We start from the raw sequence: 9,359 nt of genomic DNA on the forward strand, positions 1-9,359 counted from the left end.
CAAGCCCCATCCACACACCACCTGTGTACACCTCCCAAGTCCACACCACACTACTCCACCATCAAAACTAAAATTGAAACTTCGCAAATCTGGGTTTTGAAATCCACAAAGACACTAAGAAACATGTTAGTTTATCAGAAAACTTTTGTTTTTCCCTTGGATTCACAACTGGATGCAATTAGAACCTCCAAAGAACAACTAAAATCTAGCCAATTCAACAGCAAAAATACTGTTAGAGTAAACACCAAAACACAAATAGAATAATGGAGTAATCAAACGAATTAAGGTGATGAGTTTTACTACTGATGTAGAGCAAATGAGGTTGGATATCTCATGGACTACCAAAAACTCATCATAGGAATCAAACTCCACAGAAAAAAGAAATAAAAACCAAATTGCAGAAAATGACTACAGTTTCCAAAATCGAAAATGGATTAATAAATTAACCTTTTTAATGGCGAGAAGCTCTCCGGAATCAAGATTAACAATATTGAGCAGATCAAGTATCAATGGAGAAGCCACACCTTTTGCTTGAGCCATAACTCTTAATCATAGGCTAATATAGGTCGATTCTTTTCATACAAAAAAAAAGAAGATAAATCATAGAGAACTCAATCAGTTAGGAAGTAATCACCATGAACTTAGCTTAAAAAAGCAGCACAAATATGTAATCTTGGGAGGTAATCAATCAAAGATAAACTCATAGTTTCCTGATAAAATGACAGGGAAATCAAATTCTCTCCAAAATCAGTAGATAACATTTACTTAATATCCAGATAGCCAGGGAAACATCATGAAGACATACTATCAGCCATTTCTTCAACTTCCTGAAGAACTGTAGCGTAAGCTTCATCATCTGAATAAGCTTCAAAGAATACCATTCGCCTCCCATCGTGGATTTGCGCACAAACACAGGAAAGTGTTTCGATAGAAGGAGGATTCAAAGTGAAAGGGACGTTTGGAAGGAGATAAGCCATATGATGGAGAGTCATAGAGTTTTATTCTTGGATATAGATGCTATATTTAATGTGAGAGAGTGAGAGGAGTTGTGAGAGCGGCGTTAATAGCTTGATTAATGTAGAACAGAGACGAAAACTGAAGCAATTACACTTGCATTGATCAAAGTTTGTGAGATACGAAGAGGCACCGTGAATGTTCTCTAGCAGCTTAGTTAAAGACATAATAACACGTGTCAAATTTGGGAATAGTCATAGCTGAGGTGACGCACTCTGGAGCCTTTCTTTTCTACTTTATTAATAAATTGTCAAAATCCAAATAAACGCTGTCCAAATAATATCAATCCCAAATAGGACCATAACCAGATGGATTACCCATGGGACCCAAAAATATAAGTTTTATATTTTTGTTGGACAAATAATTTTTTTTAGGGATTTTACCAAAAATGTAACTTCATAGGTTTGTCAAAAAAAAATATGATTTTACGGTTTGACAAAAAATATGATCTTAATAAATTTTACGGTTTTGGGAAAAAACATAATTTACAAATTTGGCAGAAAACCTTTTTTTTGTTTGGCGAGAAAACGTAATTTTGCGGTTTTGGCGAGAAAACGTGATTTTGCGGTTTTGGCGAGAAAACGTGATTTGCGCTTTTGGTGGGAAACATGATTTTACAAATTTGGCGGGAAAACATTTTTTTGGTTTTGACGAGAAAACATAATTTTGCGGTTTTGGCGGAAAAACGTGATTTTGGGGTTTTGGCGGGAAAACGTGATTTTGCAGTTTTGGTGAGAAAACATGATTTTACAAATTCGGGGAAAATATTTTGTTTTATGGTTTTGGCGGGAAAGCGTGATTTTGCGCTTTTGGTGGAAAACATGATTTTGCGGTTCTGGCGGGATACATAATTTTGCGGTTTTGGCAGAAAAACGTGATTTGCGGTTTTGGCAGCAAAATGTGATATACCCTCAAAATTAGAAACCCTAGATTCTTGTGTTTATTGGACTGTCCATGTCCAAATGGGTTAAGTCCATCTGATTTGGGTTTAAGGACTGCCCATGTCCAAATGGGTTATGTCCATCTAACTTTAATATTCGAATATACTATGGTAAGACCATTTGGGTTTAGTCTTGGCTAGCCCATGGTCACTAAGCCTATTTGACATCCCTAGTGGCAGGTGCTCTAATAGAACATGGGTGGTGGTGGTTAAGTGGTTTTCGTAGCCGACACCTTATTATCACTCTCCTTAAAGATTGTCTTCTTGATTCAACAGCTATCATATCCTTTGAAGTAAATAATTTGTACCTTTGGCAGTTGGAAGAAAATGTACCAACTGATAGATTCTTAACAAATGACATTTGGGACTACCTAAATCTCCATCAGCCTCCTTGTCTATTGGTACTCTCAAGTTTGGTTTCAGGAAAGAATATCGAAGCATGCTTTTATTACCTATGTATAATGTGGGGCATAGGTTAACATTATTAAAAAGTTTACATTTGAAAACATATAATTAGAAATTATAAAAAAATTATTTATTCTTAATTTTTATTGTTTTATTACTTTTATATATAAAGCAAAGGGTAAAATCGTCTTTTGCATTTTTCATGAAATTTGTTTGGTCATTTTTCTCTTTGAATGCTCTTTTTGTGACAAAAGCTTTAAAATTTCTATTTTAAAAAAAATTGTCCAATTTTTTATGTATCACTATTATTTTCTTTTTTATTTGAAAGAAAAAATAAATAATAATTCTATATGATTTAGAAAATAAATAAATTATAGATTTACTTTACAAAAATAATGATAGAAAATAGGTAATACAAATTCATGAAAATCTATACTAATCCAAAAAGTTATGATCAAATTTCATCAGTGAATGCACATAAATTTTCATAATCCATGTAACTTTTAAAATTTATCAACTCTTAAAATTCACAAACTCTACACAAATTCATCTCCCAATAACTTCCCCTTAGTATTTACTCTTGTGGTGTTATCAAATTCTTTTGTTAGTTGCCAAACACCTCTTTCCTTTTTTATTCGAACTGAAGTTGACTTAGAAGGTAATCTACTCAGTCTCTAATGGAAGCTATTTATAATCGAGTGATTTACACTCAGTGACAGTTTTTGACTTTTTATTAAACATTAAGACAGTTGCTGCTGCCAAGGTAGTTTTCTTAAGTATTTTATTTTCTTCCCCTCAACTAGTCCTAACCAATAAAGTGTCTAGTTATCCTGTATTTTTTTTTTGTTTTACAATTCATAAAAATAGGAGACACGGGAAACCATCAAAAGCAGTTAACCTTTATTTTGTTTCGTGTCTTCTGCTTTATTAAGCTGTGCACGATAAAGTAAAATCAATTCCTACAAAAAAATTATAAAAAGTTTGATTTTATCTTTGACTGTGATGAAGAAATTGGAAGATTATGACGACTAAATTCAGATAGCTGTCTCATCTGTCGTCTCCTCCACATCAAGCTGATGCAAACCGCAAGGTCCATTCCGACAGAGAATTGCCGCAATTCGTCTCAAGGTCAGGTCGTCTTCTTCTCGTTGTGGTCGTCATGCTCTGAGCCGGAGTTGGGGCCGCCGGAATCGTCGTTGCTTCAGTCGTAATTCGTAGAGAAAGCTTGATAAGAGCAACAATGGTCAATTTTTGACTATTTGCACATTTGGTCCACAACCTCTTGTGTGTTCTCCAATTTGTCTCAAACTTCCTATATATATAAGTTTCTTCACAAATTTGCCCAAACACTTTTCAGTTGTGCAATCTAGACCAGCAAATATTCTGCTTTGCAACATTGGTCATTGATGTTTTGTTTAATTTCGTTTCTACCCCAGATGTTTTTGATTTAAAAATAAACCATTTTGATTTGGTCTCAAATTTCTAAATGTGCACTTTAGCCTCTATTATTTCCAAATAAACATACAAATGCAAGATATATATATAATTATGCATCTTAAAATGATTAAAATGAAATGCTAAATACCAATTAAAATCTATAATATACTAATGAGGTATGAATCATTTCTTGTGTATGTTATTGTAATGATATTTGTATTTAGTAATATGTACATGACATTATGTACACAAAATATCATTATCCACATGTACAACGATTCATAAGTATACCAGTCAATTTGAACAATAATTCACATGTACATACTGTAAAAATTATCTTTGTAGATAAAGACGGGATGCGTGGTTTACATGAATGAAAGGGGTGATATTGTTTTTTCTTGCATTGTATCTGTTATGTGTATAATCATTGTTGTGTACATAATTTTGTTCATTAAAAATCATGTTTTCTATTCTTTAATTTATACAAAACGCATAAAAAGATGAAACTGTAAATTTAAAAGACATTGATGTGTACATGGTCCGATTTATTTTTTTCATGTACACGAATTTTTAACTATCCACATGTAAAATTATTTACATGTACATCAATTAACTTGTAAAATAATACATTGCCACCATATAATCTTTTCGATTTATTTGCAAGGATTCAAATGTACACCTTATATGTTGGATACATTTGCAAATTGCAGTATTTTCACGGTAAAAATTGTCATGGTGTACATATATTTTTAAAACGTCACATGTACACGGGATTATACATTACACAAATAAAGATAAATGATTTGAATGGTTATGATTATTCTGTTTTATTTAATTTAGATTATTTTAGACACTGCATTCGGTTGATTTAATATCTTAAGATAAAACTGTAAATTTAAAAGCCATTGGGTGTGGACATTATACCATGTACATAACTTGTTTTTCATGTACACAATTTTTTTATTATCCACATGTACATCAATTAACTTGTAAAATAATACATAGCCACCATATAATATTTTAGATTTATTTGCAAGGATTCAAATGTACACCTTATAAGTTGGATACATTTGCAAATTGCAGTATTTGCACGGTAAAAACCGTCCTGGTGTACACATATTTTTAAAACGTCACAGTTCGTCATGAGAGGAGCTCAATCAAAGCAGAGGATTGTGGCAAGAGAAGGTTCGGTTGGTGAGAGAAGGTCCTAGTGGTATGATAAGATCGTGTCGACAACCTTAAATTGTTGAGAATAAAGAAGTCTATGGCGGATTGGAGCTTTTCTTAGCCGTGTGTATTACGTTAGAGAGATGTTAAACCTCCGTGGATGACGACGGATTGAGCCATGGATCTATGTCTCTTCAAGCTTGCAACAGTGGATCTTTTTCTCTCCGAGCTTGAAATTTACAAAAGAGATGAGCTTTAAGCTGATGTGGTTTACATATCCATCGTTGTCCTCAAAGTCCTTGTCGTCTACGCCATCGTCGACACCGTCATAGTCTCTGTCACCGTCATCACCTCCGTCCCTGTCGTCGTCACCGTCATCTTCGTTCATTTACCCCTCTGTCGTTCTCTTCTTTGTCTCTGTGTCGTGTCGTTAATGAAATCTGGATCATTGGTATTGACTTTAGATCAATAAATCTAACGGTTAAAATTAGAGGTAGATATGTGTCAAATCATGTTTGATCTAGTTAATAAAATAATTTTTTTTCTTTTCCAAGTTACGTTAAATAGAAACTAATTTAGTTAGAAAGGAAATAACGAAAATGGGCTTAGTTTACATAAAGTGTCATAGGAGTGGAAACTGACCTAGTGTGTAATTAAAAACTAGAAACTGTCTTTGAATGTAATATTTTCTTTATAAACATCAAAACATTTAATTATAAAGAAAACAGAGACAACTCCAATGGCTTTGGATAAGGGTTTCAATAAAAACCATTTTAAAAAAAAAAAAATTTGATAAACACCAATTTCATATAGTTAGGAGATAAAATAAGTTAGAAACCTTTTTGTATTCAAGAAAAAGAAGAAGGAAGAAACCTATTTAATATCAGATTAAGTTACTGCTTTGACGATTCTAAAAAATATATATATATATATATATATATATATATATATATATATATATATGCATTTTGTTTTTGAAATGATTAAAGCTTAGAGAGCTACTGCCTCCCCTAAATCACTACAAAGATATTTTTCTATCCAAGATGATCATGTTTTGAGATGGACTCACATTCTCAAAGAAACTATAAGTGGGGCTCATTGGATTAGGGATTTCATCAAATTTTAGGATTTCGTCAAATTTTTGGATTTTGCCACATCTTCTCTTATTGGATTAGGTATTTATAAAAAGTTCTACAAATCCTCCCTTATTGAATGTAGCATTTATAAATACCCTACCAAATCACCTCTTATTGTAAAATATGGATTTCATCAATGAGATTCATGAGAAATTATTTTAGATTATTGAAAACTATGATTTACTCTTCAAATCCAATAAAAAGAATACCATCTAAAGAGTTGGAATTTAAGAAAAAACAATAATTTGATTTTTGGGACAAGAGAACGGATCAGAGAGAAGCACTACGGCTCCAACATCATCCGCAAGTCACAGCTCTAGAACAGCTTCCTCTTCTCCATCCCTGGTATCCTCGCTCCCATCTCCGGCGTCACTATCCGCGATCTCGATCGATTCTCTACCAAAACCCCGTCCTCTACGTCAGCTTCCCTCCAGGGTCGACTAAACCTTTTTGGAACGATATTGTATCCGAAGAACAGATACTTGTCTCCGCAATTCTCTAGGTGGCAAAAACGTCTTATGCGATAACTATTTTGATAACATGAAAATCATGGTAGATTGGGACTAAAGAGGAAAACCCTGAAGAAGCCCGTCTTGATTTCCATGAAGAATTGTCTCAGGCAGAGCAGACTGAGTTTGATTTCCGAGGTGTTGCAGGAGCAGTAGCAACAGCAGCTTCGGTTAAGACGGTTGCGACTCCTGAAACTGGTAGCCAACCAACGGAGACAGAGACAGACTCACCTGAAGTTGAAATGGAGGAGCTTTTGTCTGATGATGGAGATTATATGGCTGATAAGATTCAAGTTACACCAGTTCAACAAACTCAGTTTCGACAGTCTCAGAAAATTTCTGGCAAGAAGTTCAAGTTTGCAGAAACTTCTCCAGAAAACTCTTCAGGTCAAAGTGAACTAGTTAAGACAATACATCTGATGAAGAAGATGGAAACCTGTGTTGGAATCTGACTTTCAATAAAAGGTCGTGAGGAACCTCAAGCTGATATTACTATTGCATTCAGCAGGCAAGTTGCTTAATGAACTTCCAGCTAAAAAGGAAAACCCAATCATCAAAGACGGTAGCTCGTTACTCTAGCCAATATATTCAAGAAAGCAGAGCAGAAGACAGCTGGTCCTTCAAAGAAGAAATCATCATCGAAGGCCTAAGTTTTGTACTTTCGAGAAGAAATAGAGGTATGTTGTTTCTTGTGCTGTGAGAATGAACAAATCAAAGTATGATTCTTACACTGAAGAATCTGAGTTCAGTAGAGGAAAGTTGATTATATATATGGTTTGGATCTGTCTAACGATGGATTAAGTGGTGTTATCCCATCAGAATTGGAGTACTCTCAAAACTACGAAGCCATGAATCTATCTCACAATTTCTTGTCGAGCTCTATACCGGATATCTTCTCAAATCTGCTGGACATTGAGACCTTGATCTTTCTTATAACATGTTACATAGAAACATACCTCTTCAGCTAACAAACCTTACTTCTCTTGCGGTATTCAAGTCTCATGAACAATATATCATGTATCATTCTCCAAAGAAGACAATTTAGCACCTTCATCGAGAAAATGTGAAGGAGCACATAACAGAGGAGAAATAGAAGAGTTGGACTTTTGTTTGAACTCTGCAACCTATCAAAGAACGTTTTAATTTTTTTTCACCGTACGCGCAATCGTTACAAGACTATATTTCTTTATAATGTATAGTAATATCATTTGATATATATGTTTTAATATAAACCTAACAATCAGATTACGATTTTGTAGTTTACTGATTTAAGTTTTTGTTAAAAGAAATTTAAAAAGATTTTACCATATCCTACCAAATTATCTTTTTAAATCTCCATCAAAATCTTTGAATTCAACAAAACCCTCCATCAAAATCCTTGAATTCAACAAAACCCTCTAAATCTTAAAATCTTGAAAACCTTCTCAAATCTCTAATTCAATAAGCCTCCTTAAAATTCTTTCACAATATAACACCCACAATGAGTTAGCTACAGTTACCATTTTATTCGTCAAAAACAAAATATGACACCCGACAAAAAAATAAAAATATCGTACCAAAAGAGAAAATATTTAAATACATCTTACATTTGATAAAAATAATTTGCACACACACACATACATATATATATATATATTCTTCTTTTTTTGCATCCATGAATAATCCAGTTAGGTTGAGTATAAAATGGGATTTTAAGAAATCAGTCCAATATAAATCTATTACCAAATAATGACTTCCAAATCCTTCTATGCATGAATATTTTTTCTAAAGTCTTTGAGTCACTCAGATAGACTTTTGTTTTACACATATTGCACTTCAAAATCTGATCGTACGAATTTGAGATTTTCTTGCAAAAAAAATCAAAAATCAAAAATAAAATAAAAGAGAAAATTTTGTACTTGGAAGAAAAAAGGCAATCTTTTAAAGTCGACACATGCTGAGTCTCCAGTGTCTGTGAATAATACTGAAAGATAATTTAAAAAGCAAAAAAAAAAAAAAAAAGATTTAGTTAAGGTTACAACTTACAACAACTATTGGTTAGGTGTTTCTTTGTTAAAAAAAGTCCAGATGACAAGTCATTAGAAGTTAAATTTGAACAAAATTTAAAACAATAACACTACAAGAAAACGTTTCAGTAACAACGAAGATTTACGACGAAAATATTCCCTCGTAAATTTGCAAGGTGTTTACAACGCAATTACGACGAGACCAAAATTCGTCGTAAACTCCATGGAACTTTACGACGCAACTGTTTCGTCGTAAAGTCCATGTAAGTTTACGACGAAAGTACGTGAAAAGCGAAAATAGTCGTAAACGTTACATCGACATTAGAACGAATCATGTTACCGTTATACTTAGGTGAAAACGTGTATTCAATGTGCTTTAACTTACCTAAATTCGTTGTAAAGTCGTTTTAAATATTATGTTAAAACCATGTAAAATTCATGTAAAACATTACTTGTAAAATCGTTGTTATATTTCAACTACCCAACTCGAAAATTTCTCTATATATATGTCATTTCCCACAACTCTCTTCCTCACAACACACAAACGGAAAAAAAAATCAGTAAAAAAAAATTTTCAAAAAAAAATCTAAGAAAAAAATAGCTGGTGGCGGTAGTATTTACGAGTTACGGAGTTGGATGTATTTGCACAAAGATTCCAACGGAAGGGTGACGAACACATTTCTTAACAGGCTAGAGACATTCATGCACCAGGCGGGCTGTACACCGATCACGCAGGAAAGCGGTA

The 9,359-nt window shown here is 33.3% G+C and overlaps 1 pseudogene; it reads left to right on the forward strand.

The window, feature by feature from the left end:
* The first annotated feature begins 4,938 nt into the window (after positions 1 to 4,938).
* Positions 4,939 to 7,773, forward strand: LOC106344813 (annotated as a pseudogene).
* The last annotated feature ends 1,586 nt before the right edge of the window (positions 7,774 to 9,359 follow it).

Source organism: Brassica oleracea, chromosome C5 (genome assembly GCF_000695525.1).
Source record: "Brassica oleracea var. oleracea cultivar TO1000 chromosome C5, BOL, whole genome shotgun sequence".
Taxonomy (NCBI): Eukaryota; Viridiplantae; Streptophyta; class Magnoliopsida; order Brassicales; family Brassicaceae; genus Brassica; species Brassica oleracea.